General features: G+C 38.6%; 1 protein-coding gene across 9 annotated transcripts in view; it reads left to right on the top strand.

The window, feature by feature from the left end:
• Positions 1–15559, top strand: part of UNK (unk zinc finger) — a 40738-nt gene that overhangs the window by 1895 nt on the left and 23284 nt on the right. The window lies entirely within an intron of this gene.

The following is a 15559-nucleotide window of genomic DNA, read 5'->3' as shown; positions in this document are numbered from 1 at the left end:
GGATCTACGGTGACGGGTACATGCATTATGCAGTGTTGCGTGTCTACTGTGGCGCGAGTGCGGCCCCCCGGCCGCACACTGGTATCCCCTCCCCCCTCGCCCCCCCCCCCCCCCCCCCCCCGTCAGCACCAAGTATTTGCATAAGCAAACAAACCCTCGTGGAGCATCGCCCCTCCCCCCCAGTGATAGTGACACTCGGTGGGGCCCTCAGGTGGCACCTACACCCACGTGAAGCACATGCACAGCTCGGTCACAGGAGGGGACCCAAAACACAGCCTTCCTTGGGCTACTACTGCAGACCCGGGGACATGAACTACCGAGCCATTTGGGCAATACCAAGGAGCCAGGGGGACATGCCGTGCCATGCATACAGAAGCGGCCCTTCAGTTAGCCTTGTGGGAGGTGGGAAACGTCAGCGGGGATGGGGAAAGAAGCCTGAGGTTATGGAAGCATCGACCACTTCCCCCACGTCTAAGCCTGTGGTGGTGGTCCCAAAGACTCCGTCCATCCCCACGGCCTGCTGAGTGTTGCCTATTTGAGTGGCGGCCCCAGCGCTGCACGTTGTGGTGCCTTTGGAAACGAGCCCTCGGCGGCTGCAGGCAGGGAGGGAGGGCTGCAGAGCCTGGCAGGAAGCGGCCCCTTGTGCACTGGCCGGAGGCAGGAGGGACGCTTGGCTCCCTCTGCAACTCCACAGAGGCCCATGGAAGGAGATGTTTGAGGAGCCCAGAGAAGCCGCTTGTTAGGCGCTGTGCTGGCCTCTTTTTGGGGAATTCAGTGCTTTGGTCTGAAGCTGTTGATGCTGCTTTGATTACAGGGCCAGACTTGTGTTAAAGTGGAGCCATTGTGAATATGAGCCCTGCCACCTTTGTTTACCCTCTCATTCTAACTGGAGGCCTGTTTTTTATAATCTTTGATTCTCTCCAGTGTTAGTGGTAGTGGCTTTACCGTTGATGAATTCCAGAAAATAGTACTCAAATGAGTGATAACTAGCAATCTTAAATAGATTCTTTTGCTTTGGAAACCTGCAAAATCCATACAATTTGACTTTTGAAAATGATTTTTGGTTGCTTGGAATTAGTTTTGCAATGGAATACATAGAACCCCAGAAAGTATTTTGGGTAGTCTGAGGGATCACAGTCTGTGTTTCTGTTATATTATTAGCACGATTTCTAAAATCATTAGGGGAGGGAGTTGCTTTTGGTGTTATCTACTGAAACAGAAGTAATCAACTATTATAAGTCACTGTAAATGTAAATACCGGAGTGTACTGAATTGCTTGTTGATGACTAATTGGAACAGTTTGTCTTTTTGCTGCTTATTTTAAAAGCCAGTGTGTCTGAATCAGTAATTGAAAGCAGATGATCAATTGTCTTTGAAAACAGAGCATCATGTGCTTTAGTGGTATGTCCTTAAATCAACCAGAAAAGATAGGACAGACCATTCTTGGTAGCATTTGGAAGTCATGGATGCATTTGTCCCAGTGACTCCTTTCAAAAGTCTGCCTTCAGAAATCAGAGATGTGAGCTCAGGTGTGATAATTTTCAAGACCAGACTTAGACTTCCAACACTTACCTTTCCTGTCCTGTGAAACTGGGCATGGGAGAACATCATTTGTGTGTGTCTGTGTACTTTGTGCCGGGGAAGAGAAAACTAAGAATGTCTTGGTTTTGATGTACGTACAGTATTTACATTCAAACTGGAGACTTCTTTTGCTTCATTACTCATATCACGGATTTCTGATTTGTTTCCAATATGGGAAAAACCCTTGTCAGTTTCAGCTGATTGTTTGGATTTTCTTTGAGAATTTGGATTAGTCCTGCTCCCAAGCCTTGCCCATTCCCATTTTGGTTGTGGACCAAACTTTTAATTTTCTACTTCTTTTTTTAAAAAATTCTGCTTGCAGTGATATAGTCTTCTGTCTGGGGAAGGAAGAGCTTGCTATAAAATTAGCTCTCATTCTTCCTAAGTGTAGGCTACTTCAAGGAACACCAGTGACACATCTGATTTATATCCACAGAAGCAAAGTTACCTAGAATTGACTTTTTTTTGGCTTGCTGCAGGGGTTTGTCCATTCTTGTGCTAAGGTGCTTTCTTCATAAACCTACTAGAGAATCAATTACAACAAAATAGTTTGGAGGATGTTGGTTTTCTCTGTTTTTAATAAGCATTCACTCCTGTTTTAGAGGAAGTTTTTTTAATATAGCATCTAAATATACCCTGGTAAAATTTGGCCACATAGCTTATGATAGAGTAAGCCTTTAGAGTTATCTCTGAATCTTTTCAATGTACAACTTTGAGTACTTTTCCCATTTCTCAGTAAATTATCAAGAACACCAATAATGATAATGCTCTTTTACAACCAGGAACTGTGCCCCTACCACCTAATTTGCTTGATTATGAAGTTGGTCTTTTATTGGGCAAGTGCAGACAGGTCTGTAACAGTTTCAGCTCATTCAAAACAAATCCATCTTGTGGTTATACAATATATCAGAGGATTGGAGTAAGAGTAAGACAAAATGTGAAGTAATTGAAATGTTTTTTTTTTTGAATTGTAGCTTTTGCTGTAAGTTTACTTTTATTTCCCCCATGAAGGATTTTGTATTTTAATTGTATGGTTAAAAGTTTGTTGTTGTTTTAATTAGGAAGGCCATAAAAGAAAGCCCTTTGAAAAATAATTTAAGTTTCTGGTCTTCTTATATGTCATCTTGGCATTCAAAATTGATGAAAACTGCACTTCATGATGGGTTCTTTCATGTATTTTTAATGCAGACAGACATTTTTGCTAAGTCTAGGCCAAGTTAGACTGATTGTGCTCTTGAACTGCAAAGGAAAATGAAATCTAGTGCAATGTGATTTTTGGCCAGTGTATATGTTTTCATGTTGGACCCAGAAAAGAAATGTTGTCAACAGTCTCATCTAGTCAGACTCCATTTTCATTTAAGAATGTCACCCAGGCACTTTTTTAAAGAGGATAGTGTAGCAGTAATTCTGTAAGATAGATGCTTTGAATCAGATTTGCTAGCATGTGCATATTATATTAATGTCATGAACTCTGCTTAATTGCATCTGATCATGTTTTGGAAATTCCAGTTTTCTTGGGAAAAATCTTTTAAAATGTTATTGCAAAGTACAGCAGTATTTTAAGTTTGTCCTCTGGAGAGCAACTTGCTGCATACAGAATAACTTGTCATCTTAGAAAAAGTACTTAACCACCTCAGTGATGATGAGTCAAGTTGCTAATAAAGAATTATGGAGGTCAATCACTGGTTTGAAAGCAACTTCCTTACTCATGTAAATTAAGAATTCAGTTTGATCTTTAGTCAGATACCCACAGTGTCTATTAATAGGAGTTAAATGCCCATATCAAGGAAAAATAGGCTCTTAAGAATAGTACTTATCTGCTATAATCTAAATTAATTATTAAAGTCAAGATTTGCTTAATGGTTAAGTTTTTTTGTTTTAATCCAGCTATGTTAGATACTAAAGAAGGCTTCCCCACAATCCATATGCATCTGCTTTGACTGATGGTTTCTATCAACCTTCAAAAGACTGTGACTTATTGGTGAGGGCAGCTGGACAACTCTCAGAACAACTTAGAGAAATCCACCATGGGCACACTCTATAAAGGAGCTCCTTCTCTGGAAAGTAGCGCCCCAGATAAGTGCACAAAAGCAAGACACCCTCGTGGACCTACTTCCTCCCGCTTTCAACACCCTGATGCCTGAAGGTGAGGTCTCCTTCCTGTGTGTCTTAGAAGCCATGAGCACACTTTGAGAATTAAAGCCATAGGGAGAGCCTGGGTGAACTACAGTTGTAGTCTTTCCACCTAGGGTCTTAGGTAAAGGTTGTTTTTCTTGTCAGAAGAGAATCTAGATCTAAAGATGGTTAATCTAAGGATACATAACTTTGAGCTATGGACTGGTCCAAAGATAAGTCATTTTCCCCAAATAGGAGGTCATTTGTATTTTGAAATCATAGCCCTAGAGCCAATCCTTTCAAAATGTTTCCTTTTCTTTTTATGATACTGGGTTAATTTTGTGCATCAGGTAAAGACTGATCTGTTCCCAAATGTTGTGGGTTCAGTCCCCATGTGGGCCACTTAGCTTTGCCACTACTACAGAGTCTACCCTTAACCTCAAGCCAGTCATCTTCTAAGTATCTGCCCTTGGCCTTAGGAGAGACCAGGGGAAGTTTGACTGTTCTGCTGGTGGGTCAGTAGCATCGACTTTATATTAGAAGGACAACAAATACTAGTTTATTTGTGCCCTTTCTCCTTCTTTACCCTTTTCACTAATGGTACCTGCTACTTTTGTAGAAAAATGCCTCCCTTGTGCTAAATTTGTGTGATTTTCTTTGATTGTAAAATGTCAGTTCACAAGAAGACTGAGAACAGCAGACATGTATTTGAAATCTAAGTTGTCTCTGGTCCTTTTTCTTAAAAGAGAGAATTCTAGTCTTTCTCTGTATTTTTCTGAAAATGAATCATGCTTGGGGGGATCAGAGGCGGTGATTTGCAGTCCTATGAATACTCAGACTCCATTTTTCAGTTGTTTTTTAAAGGCACATTTGGGCACTTCATTAGGGACAGTCCACATGTATTATTTGTTTAATATTAAGTCAGTGACTATAGTATTTAAGGTTTTTAAAAACTAATCAGAACCATTGAATAACTGTCTCTAAAATCCCTCAACTTTCACCCCTTTTTTCTTTGCCAGTTTATAGAGTTTGACAGCAGTGTCAAGAACTGAGGAGGAGAAGATGGAAAGGAGTCTAGCATCTAAAATCTCATAGCATTCTCTGTAGGGGCCTTTTCCAGGTGGTGTCTCCATTTATTTAAGAGATAAAGAAGATACTGAGGCCTGGGAGACCCGTCATCAAGTCAGACTTGAGCTTGTTGAAATGTTGCTCCCCTTCTTCCTATTCTTCACCTTACTTTGGATCACTTTATGAAAATGAAAACCAGTTATTTTCTATTAGTAGTTTAAACACATATGATCAGCATAAACTGTTAAAAATGACTCCTAAAGAGTGGGACCAGAGGGAAAAAGGACCATGTTTATATCTTGCTATTGGCTTGCATCATCAAGCTCAAGGAGATGGTTAGGGAGGATGAGTTTGATAGACTCTCCTTTGGTGTAATTTCACTGTTTTGAGGGTTTTATAAAGCTTTTCTAAATCTAGCTAAAAACATACATTTACTTTTATTGCTGCCAGGTGTTAATAAGTGCCAGGTGTGTGGTAGCTGTGTCTTAACAACTTTCACTATTTCAGGATTGCTGTGAACCAGGTGCACAGAGATGATATAAACAAGACTAAATATTTACACTTTGTAAACAAAAGTAAATTATTTTGTAATCGAATAATGCTTAGTAATTAGTGTGTGAAATGAATATTAAATATTCATTCAAGCATATTATGCAAAATAATACTTAAAATGTTTCTACTCTCATCCCCCAAATATACTTTAAATAGGTCTTTTAGCATACAGGTATATGTAATTTTGACCTGTTCTAAACTGAACTCCAGAGAGCTTTCAGAATATCACTGATGCTCATTATCACTCTTTGCCTTCAAATTTATTAATTTAGGGTAATTTTATCTTTTTCACCTATAATCAGCATCTAGCCCAGAATTGTCCACATTCTAATTTTGCTGTGAACATGCAGGTATAAAGAGATACCTTAATCCACTGAAATGTCTATCTTTAGCATTCTAGCTTCAGTCAAAATACTATCTTAATTGGAATTCAACACCAAAACAATTCCCTGGGCTAATCATTAAAAGTGAATTACTTTGGAAATATAGCCCCTCAAAAATGGGCATATTCAAGTCAGAGTTGTGTTCCCCTTTGCTTATATGGACACTTCTCTTACAGGTCTTGTCAGAACTTCTCTGTCTCTACAACTTCTCTTTCTCATAGTGTTAATCAAATTTACTGACTATACTTGAGGAGCTGGAAGTGGATTTTAAATTGATGTTAACGTTACTGAGCCAAACACATCTTTTCCTTCAACAGAGCATATGAAATATTCATACATACATGTGTGTGTGTGTAAAACAATGTATCTGTTTAAACAAATATAATAAAATAGAAACAAAATTTGAATTTTGTCACAACTTGCATGGATTGAAATAGACATTTCTGGCAAGCCAGCTTATCCCTTAGTGATTTCAGAAAAAACCCAGCTCATCAGTTTGAATCAAGTTGCTATTGATGTGTAAGTTTGAGGACAAATAGGTAATTGATTTTCACATAATTAATATATTCTCCATTGTCATGGATGGGGTAATAACCTGTTGGAAATGAATAGTTAATAAAAATGGACTTAGCTTTAGCAACTACCAGAGTGTGTACTTTTCACTACTGCTTCTAGTCTTGGGACCAGAGCAGTCTATGGGTGTCATTTGGCTATATTAACATTAGGTTTACTGATCACCCAAGAAAAGAGACAAATCATCTTCCCCTGTCTCCCTCTCTGGGGTAGTTTACTTGCTTATAGTGTTAGAATAGCTATGTTGTAAATTCCCAGGACAGTTTTGTGCTTCTGAAAAAGCTCTCTCTAGTCCTAAGCTCTCATTATACTCTGTCTTCAGCTTTCATGTTCAAAGGATGCCCTCAAGATCATCTATACTGATAAGTTCATTAGATATTCATTGCACAGGTAACCTTGAGTCCATTTTAGCTTCCTGATCAGCCCAGTCGACCTCTGGGCTTCAGCCTGTGCACTGCCACTAATTTAAGCTGTGCAACTTGGGACAAGTCATTATAACTCTTGGGATTTAAGAGTTGGACTAGGATCAGGGGTGAGGAACATGGGGAACATGTGGCCTTCTAGGTCTTTGGGTGTGGCTTTTTGACTGAGTACAAGTTTTACAGAATAAATCTCTTTATTAAGGAAGTTTGGACTCAGTCAAAGGACTGCACTTGACTGCCTTGAAGCTGCAGGTTCATCACCTCCTGGACTAGATGATTCCTAAGGTCCTTCCCAGTTCTAATGTTATTTCATTGTTCCAAATCTCTGAGACTTATTATTAGGCATCAAATTGGAATATTTTACCTAAATTATATATATCTCTACTCTTAATTCAGAAATCTTTTCATTGGAATGCTAAACTATTGCCACCATTTAGCATTTTAAATTGAATTGGTTCTTGGATCATTTTTAGTGGATCATAAGTTATTTCTGTTCTTTTATGTTTGTATATATGTACATATAAATATGTAAGTATGTATATGAACTTTTAAACTATATACATGGAATTGGTTATAAATGTACTGATAGCTAGGGAAAATTAGGGAAAAGTCCTTTCTCAACTAACTACTCAAAAGTGAGGAATGATTTTCAGCAGTGTTTTAAAGCAAAAGTCTAGATATAAAGCAAAAACATCTAGTAAGAATGAGTGAATTATTCTGATTTTGGGGTCACTGTTTTGTATTTTTTTCAAGGTATTTTCAGAAGTAAACATTTCATGGTTCTTGGATATTAAGAGGTCTGTGAGAATACTTTTAAATTCCTATTCCCTTCTGTTCCCCCCAATAAATGTGCAATAAGCTCTTGTCCTAAATTTCTTTTCTAGAGGGAATTTTGATGTGGAAAGAAGACTCAATGAATAAATTGAATATTCAATAATAAATATTTCAGGATTCATGCCAATACACTCTTCTTAGTTAATGATAGTTATCTACTTGCATTCTTTAATGCTAATTAAGGATCATGTCACAAATTCAATAAGGAATTTTTGAGAATAGGGCCATCTCTTTATCTTTTAAGATTCCAGTTTCATCATAGAGTACATATACCTTAATAAAAAAATGAATTCTGTTCTTTTCAAGAATAGTAGTAATAAAGCTGAATAATAGTTGTTTAATAGGGACAAGTGTATTGTGAATTATCTTATCTCATACCATATACTTGTGCTTTCCATTTGGAGTCTTCTTTCAAAGCACTTATGTAAGACTATGACCTCTGGCCAGCTGTGGCAAAAGCCTCTTGTCTATCTTCAGCTACTCTGAAAAATTAGAAATGTGCTTTCTCATTTCTAATTGGTTGCTCTGAGTAGAAGGTCTTATTTGCTGTCCATATTCTTGGTTATGAATTCTCTAGTTATTGGTAGGTTCCAGAAAATGTTAAACTTAAATGCACATCTCTCCTAAAGCCCTCCCTTTACATTTGGGCTTCACGTATTACTTTTTTGCTTCATCAGGTATAGAGGCAAACTGACTTCTCAGTAGTCCTTCCTGTATTATATCAGCTCTTCAAAGATCAAATACTTCTCCCTGGTAGTTGGCGCTTAAAGAATACTTCAAATTTCACCACCATTGTGATAAAATAACTTTAAGACCTTTTCAATAAAAGTGTGCTTGGCTTTAGACATGATCAATAACAATTTTATGATTGTTTTAAAGTACTGCAAAAGGATTTTCCAATGTATTTAATTTAAGGATTGTACTTAATGTAATTTTTCATATCTGCAAGGTGAGGTATATCTCCTTGTCTCTAAAGGAACAATTCGTTCTTTAGCAACACATTTAGGGTAGGCTCTCCATTAAGTTTTCAGTAATATGCCTAGATTATTTTTGGAATGAGCCCAAGCAAAGGAAAAGATATAGTGTACCTAATGGTCTTCCATATAGCTCCAGGAGTAATTACTTGGGAGAAGTAGAACTGGAGAGAAATGGTACTTTTTGTTGGCTTCCCATTGTGTGTACGAAGCCTGAAGCAGTAGGACCTCAGTCTTAAAATCAAGGTTAGGAATAGATAATGACATACGGCTAGAAGAGTTACTTTAATCACTTGAAAGAAGCACATCTAAAAAATTTTTTACTGAAGGATAATGTATATGTGTGTTATTTCCTACCCCCCACAAAACTGGATGTTTAAAAACTTTATTCCTTTTTTTCTGCTAGGTCATGCTGGCATCACTGATTATAAAGGACTTTAAACTTTAGGAAACAAATTGAACTAAAAAAAAACCCCAAGTATCTACTATATACTTGAACTCTCAAGATAGCTGACTATCTTTTCTCCACTTCCCAAACAAAAATTAATTCAACTAATAATGAGTCCCTCTTCTAAGAGTATTCTGTTAGATGCTGGAGACAAAAAATTTAGATAAGAAATACTCCTTAATTTCATGGAGTTTATAGTCGGCAACAGTTAAATTTAAAACATGATTAGGGAGATGAAAAGTGTTAATGTGAGATTTGAGGGGAAAGGTCATTACTGACTTGTGGAATCAAGGATGTAGGAGTTAGCTTTTGGGTTGAATTTTAAAGGATAGATTTAAGAGGTACAGGGAAGGAAAATAGTAACCAGATGTAAAACAACCTTGAGTTGAGTTGGGAGTAAAGACAGAGGCAGGAAAGTACAGGGTGTGTTAGGGGACTAGAGTCCAGTTTGGCCACAGTACACTCTAGAGCAGTGGTCTCCAGAGTAGGGTACAAGAAGATGAATTTGGAGAAAGGTGTTATGTTCCACCTGCTGTTGCTACACCTGCTTTGGGCTGTGCTAGATGGTCAGTCACATAACTCCTTCCCAGTCTCAGACCCTTACCCCTGCCTGCTGTGCTGGACTGCATTGGAGAGTTCTTACCAGGCAGACAGGCTGCCAGTCTTTCTTCATCTGCCTTGTCCTCTTCCTCTGCTTGCTGGATAGTTCAGACCAGAAAGATGTTTTAAACTGGTATAAGTTGTACAATTTTAAGTATGTACTGAAGTATATTTGCATTAAATCAAGAAGTTTTGTGTTTCCAAGAAAACTCCTCAGGCTTTCATTCTTTGATTCCCACCAAGGCTTTTATCTTTACTCTTCCCTTTTCTCCCCCAACTTCCAACCCTGCCCCAGGAGAACAAGGGAGGCTTGAGCTATCTGGGGAGAAGCTGCATCAAGGAGAGCCCAGAGGAGCAGCACAGCAGCTTTTGAGAGGCAGAGAATATTGCTGCCAGTGAGCTTGGGACTCAAATAGCTAAGCACAAAATGCTCTCAGGTCTGCAGCCCCACTAATTCTCTGTCTCCCCTACCTTACCTTCCACCCCACTGAACCGCATGGAAACAAATGAAGAGAGCCAGAGCCATCCACCACCATGAAACCAGGACCTACTTGGGCATGTGCCTTGCCACTGCTCCTTCTCTACAGCTACATTCTGGACCTGGGATCTGACCTCCAGAGACTCTCCCCTCCCCAACCCCTCCTAATATGTGGAAGATGGAAATTTATTAACCAAATTTCAATGAAAACCTTTGTATAATTGGTGGATGGGACTGAAAAATGAGTACCATATTTTAATTTGTATCTCCATATCTCTGTGAGACAGTATTTTTCAGCTACAACAACCATTACTAAAACCAAGTATCAGAAAGAAAAACAAATTTGAACTTAGAACCAGACATTTAAATTGCTGTATCACAAAAGCTTAAAACAAGATTTTCCAAAATGAAGCATAGTCACATAACTATCATTAAAAAATGTTTTATTTTTAGTGAAAGCAAAAAGGTTTTATGACATTAATAAAATGGAAATTTAAAAAAAATCTCATCTTAAAATTTTCTAATTTTTTTGTTTTATAAGGTACAAAATAGCAAAACAATAGTATATATATGTATATATATAATTTATAAATAAATATACATATATTGGTGGTTCATGCTCAAAGAAATGTTTGCTTTTTACTGATGGGATATGTGATCCAAAAAGTTTGGAGACCAGTGCTCTAGACCACATATAAGAGAAAAACAGGAGAGAAACCTGGAAAGGTAGAGGTGCCAAATTGGGGAGGACTTTGAATGCCAGAAATCAGACTTTACCCAGGAGCAGTAGGGAGCCATTGAAGATTTTTTGGCAGAAGAATTATATGACTAGATCTGTGCATAAGCAACATCTAGTAGTGAAGGATGGGGGAGGCGCAGGAACAGGTGAGAGGATACTAACACCCATATCTGAAACCATTTCTAATTAATTATCATTGTTCAAACTTTTCTGTTTCTCTGCTTTCAACAAATATCCCCTTCCCTGCTCCCTGCCCCCCAATCTAACCTCATGGGATTCTGGAAGACCTTAGTGAGATAGAGATTTGAGGATCACTTTCATCTCTAAAATGAATTCTGCAATTTAAAGGCTAATTGACAGTACAAGTACAGTACAGTACAAGTAAAATCAGCATAGTTAATTAACACTGTTTATTAAACTAAGGAATTCCCTTGATTTGACTTGCACTTGAGGATAGTTCAAGTCACCTCACTGATGATACTAGAAAGGAAAAACAACACTTCACAGGTAATTGAGACCTATTTAGGATGATTGCTATTAACTTGGAAACATAAATCTGACTTTAAAGTTGAACCTAAATTTAAGGGAGGCCAAAATAGAGATTATCATAGCCTGCTAAAATAGAGTTTGCCAATGTGAAGAAAATGGAAAACAAGTGAATAATTTTGTGCTATAAAGAACTGCTTTGTTTTGGCTTGAAAATTAGTTGCCAGCAGAAAAGTACCATTACTCTTCCCACTGTAACTTTGTCACTAGCTATAACTTGCCTCATCCATCTTTTTCCCAGCTCTTTTGGGTGGAAGTTTTACCTTCTGGAAGACCTAGTAAGATAGAGATAATGGCCACGTTGGCCATTAGCCATATCCTAACCTTGCGAAATCAGTGAGGGCTTGTCAACATAACACTTAAAACTCTTGGGGACCTCAGTGGTCTTTGGTATAGAGCACTGATATTCCCAAGAAATAATAATGTGGAGAATTGGGGACAAAAAAGAAGACTGCCTTCAAGATGTGGTTCTAGGTAATTTTAGGGACTAGGATTTTTTGGAGCAGTTTGAACTAGTAAATGGATATCATCTATGGCTTCTCAAGCCCAGGGGTTAGGGCCTTTGGAACAGGAAAAATTATTGAATGGTTAATGTCTCCTATTGAAACCCAGCCTGGGGTTTTGTTGCAGGTCCTAAAAAGCTCTGGTTTCTAAAATGGATTTCAGTATTTCCCAGTAGAGAATTTCTTGTTGACATCTTAAAATAAACAGCCATCTCTGGTCTATAGAGGAATTGATTATCTAGACCATATGTAATGGGCCTTTGCTTCTCCCCTAGCTTGCTTTTTTGGAGGGCGGGGGGGGGGGCGGGAAATGTTCCTTTTATGCTCCCCTTTCCTCATACACATGCCCAAGATCATTAGAGAGAGGAGAGAAAGAAACCCAGCCAGTTTCATTCCTGGTTATAGCCTTTAGTGAAAGGTTTATTTGTAGTTTTAAGTGAAAGCTTAGAATTTTCTCTCCTCTGACTAGGAATACAAAAGATTGACAATCTTATATTTCTTGGTCTGGGAGAGATATCAGAATCGTCTCCAAGTATCCCAATTCAGTTTAACAAATATTCACTTAACCATGTTATATGCAGGATACTCTGCTAGAAAGGATACAGAGACAAAGCAGTTCCTATCCTTAGGGTTATAGGAGTTTTATGTGAATAAGAATAATACCAGGTAATTTAAGGAAGGAGTAAAACTGAATAAATTGGGGGTTAGAAGGATCAAAGAAGAATTCACAGTGGAGGTGGTAGCTGAGCTGAACCTGGGAGATGATTCTGAGAGGCAGAGGTAAAGAGGGAATATATTACAGCCCTGGAAGACATCCTATCCTAGTGTCTGGAGAGAGGATAGGGAGTGTTGAATCCAGGTGTCATTAGTCCACTTTGGCTAAAGTTCTTGTAAGATACTAATATAAAGTAAGATTAGAAAAGTATGTAAAAGCCAAATTGTGGAGAGCCAACAATTTGGAGCTGAGTTGTATTTTATCTTAGAGGCAATGGTGAACCAAAGGTTCTGACCAAGGGAGCAACATGGCTAAACTTCTGCCCATGATAATTATTTAGGCAGCTCCATGGAAGATGGATTAGAAAGTAGGTAGTCTAGTGTGAAGATTGTTGCAATAGTCAGGCAATAAGTGATGGAGGTCTGAAGTGTACAGTGGTAAATCCTATGGATTGAAAGAAGGGGACAGATGCAGATGTCATGAAGACAGACAAGATTTGGTAACTGATGAAGCTTAGAAGAATGAAGGGGAGGGAGAGAGGTTGTGAACTGGGGTGACCAGGAAGATAGTATCATCCTTAAGAGAAATAGAGCGGCTAGGTGGCGCAGTGAGTAGAGCACCGGCCCAGGAGTCAGGAGGACCTGAGTTCGGATCTGGCCTCAGACACTTGACGCACACATAAAAACTAGCCATGTGACCTTGGGCAAGTCACTTAACCCCAACTGCCCTACCCTCCCCAAAAGCAAAAAAAACAACAACAACAAAAAAGAGAAATTTCTCTATCAGAAATAGAAAAAAGTTTAGTGAAAAGAAGACTTAGAAGATGGATCAATTCTGTTTCTGAATTTTTGAATATGAGATGCCAATAGATTGACTAGGAAAAGATGTCCACTAGACAGTTAATTGATAATGCAGAATTAGGGTTCGGGAGAAAGATTAAAGTTGGTTATATAGAATTGGGTGACCGAGAAGGAGTGGTCAGATAGGTATGAACCCAAAAAGAACAGGGTCTAGAAAGTGAAGATAGGAGACGATCCAGGAGGATTGGCTTATCAACAGTGTTGAAAGCTGCAGAGAGGGTAGAGAGATCAAAGTTTGAAAAAAAACCCAAACCATTGAATGCAGTGGTTAAGAGATTCAGTTAATTTCAGTTTCCCTAGCATTTGTTAGATATTATGCTAGGAGCTCAAATGTACAAAGATAAACGAAGAAAGAGTCCCTGCCCTCAAGGAGCTTACATTTTACTATATGTCCACTGGTCAGGATATTATAGAAGGGATTCCTATTCATACTTAGGTTGGACTACCATGTTATGTGTGAAGGGCTTTTCCAGATTAATTTCAGAGGTAGAATAGAAAGAACACCAGCCTTAGAGTCACAAGATTTAAATTAAAACCCCTTAATGGCTGTGTGAATTTAGGCAAGTTTCATAATGTCTTTGAGCCTCATCTGTAAAATAGAACTAATAATTGTATTATTTCAGAGACTTGTTGTGAGGATAGAAATGAAAATATATTGAAATATTCTGAACTAAGACAGTGACTGAGTAGAGAAGATGGGATGGATAAGAGAACTGAGAGAGCTGCGTGGAAGTAGAATAAGTAGAACTTGGCAACTAATTATATGGGGGATGAGGAAAAAAGTCAAGCATGACCCTTAGAGCCTTTTAAAGATGGTGTTGTCCTCACCACAGAGAAGTTAGGAAAAGGCAGAGAAAATAATGAGGACTGTTTTGAATATACTGACTTTGAGAAAACTACAGAACATCCAGGTGGCTAATGAAATGGGATTACAGTTCAGAAGAGAGTTTGGTGTCATCTGCATAAAGATTGAATTGAACCCATGGGAGGTGATGTGAGAAAGAGATGGAGACAGAGACAGAGAAGGAAGGGGGAGAGAGAGGAAAAAAAAAGGAAGGAAGGAGGATAGGACAGGCTCAAAGCACCTAGGCAAAGGGATGTTACATGGGCTATGATCTAGCCAAGGAGACTGAGGAGGAGTGACCAGATAGGTAGTAAGGAGAAATGTGTTTAGGAGTAGGGAGTGGTCTACTCTATTAAACCCTGCTCTATCAAATGCTAGAGGAAGAAGAAAGGACTGAGAAAAGACCTTTGAATTTATTAATGAAGATTTTGGTAAGAGTACAGTAGATTGGTAAGAGAATCACATTGTGAAGAAGAAATGGAGCCATTAACTATACAGGACTATGGAAATTCATCAGTATTGAGAAGAGATTTAGAATGGTAGCTAGAAGAAGCAACAGAATGTCAAAAAGGGTGAGGCCCGAGAAAAAACCATTGTATTCAGCAATTGGGATTATTAATAATCTTCAAGAGAGTAATTTTTGTTGAATAGTGGGGTTGTAAACCAAATTGTTAGGGACTGAGAAGTGAGCTATGGTAGTGGGAGGCTTCATGAGAGGAGAGGAAGGGTTGAATGCAAGAGGTATTGCCCAGGTAACATCAAAAATAATTGGCAGCTGTTTGGATGGGAGGGACGAGGAAGAGAGAAGAATGGATTTTTGAGACTGGATGACTGAGCTAAGAAGAGGATGTTATTAACAGCAGTAAGAGAGTTGGGAAACAGGACAGGTTTTAGAAGGAAGATTTAATTGAGTTTTGAATGTATTGAATTTGAGATTCAAGTCATACATCCAATTTGCTGAGGATAGGTTGAAGGATGCCCTTGAATTGAGAAAAGAAAGCAGTTAAGAATCCAAGACTAGAGTTCTGGTCAGAATATGTACATTTGGAAATCATCTGTATCTAGGTGATAGTTGAAGCCTTGGAAGCAGATAAGATTTCCAAGGGAGAGAATGTAGAAAAAGGAGAAGAGCCTTGGGGGACATTCAAATTTGGTACCGGAAGTGTAGATGAAGCAAGAAACAATGAGAGGTCAATCAAATAGGAGGAGAAAGAGGAGACAGTAGCATCCTATAAAGAAGGGAGGAGAGAAGTGAAAAGGTAGCATGTAGTCAGTGGTATCAAATGCTAGAGGAAGAAGAAAGGACTGAGAAAAGACCTTTGAA

Source organism: Petaurus breviceps, unplaced genomic scaffold, assembly GCF_028583685.1.
Source record: "Petaurus breviceps papuanus isolate PSGF00001 unplaced genomic scaffold, PetGlider_PUasm1.0 90925, whole genome shotgun sequence".
NCBI classification, from domain to species: domain Eukaryota; kingdom Metazoa; phylum Chordata; class Mammalia; order Diprotodontia; family Petauridae; genus Petaurus; species Petaurus breviceps.
The sequence above is the reverse complement of the archived record's forward strand: the minus strand, read 5'-3'. Positions and strand labels throughout refer to the sequence as shown.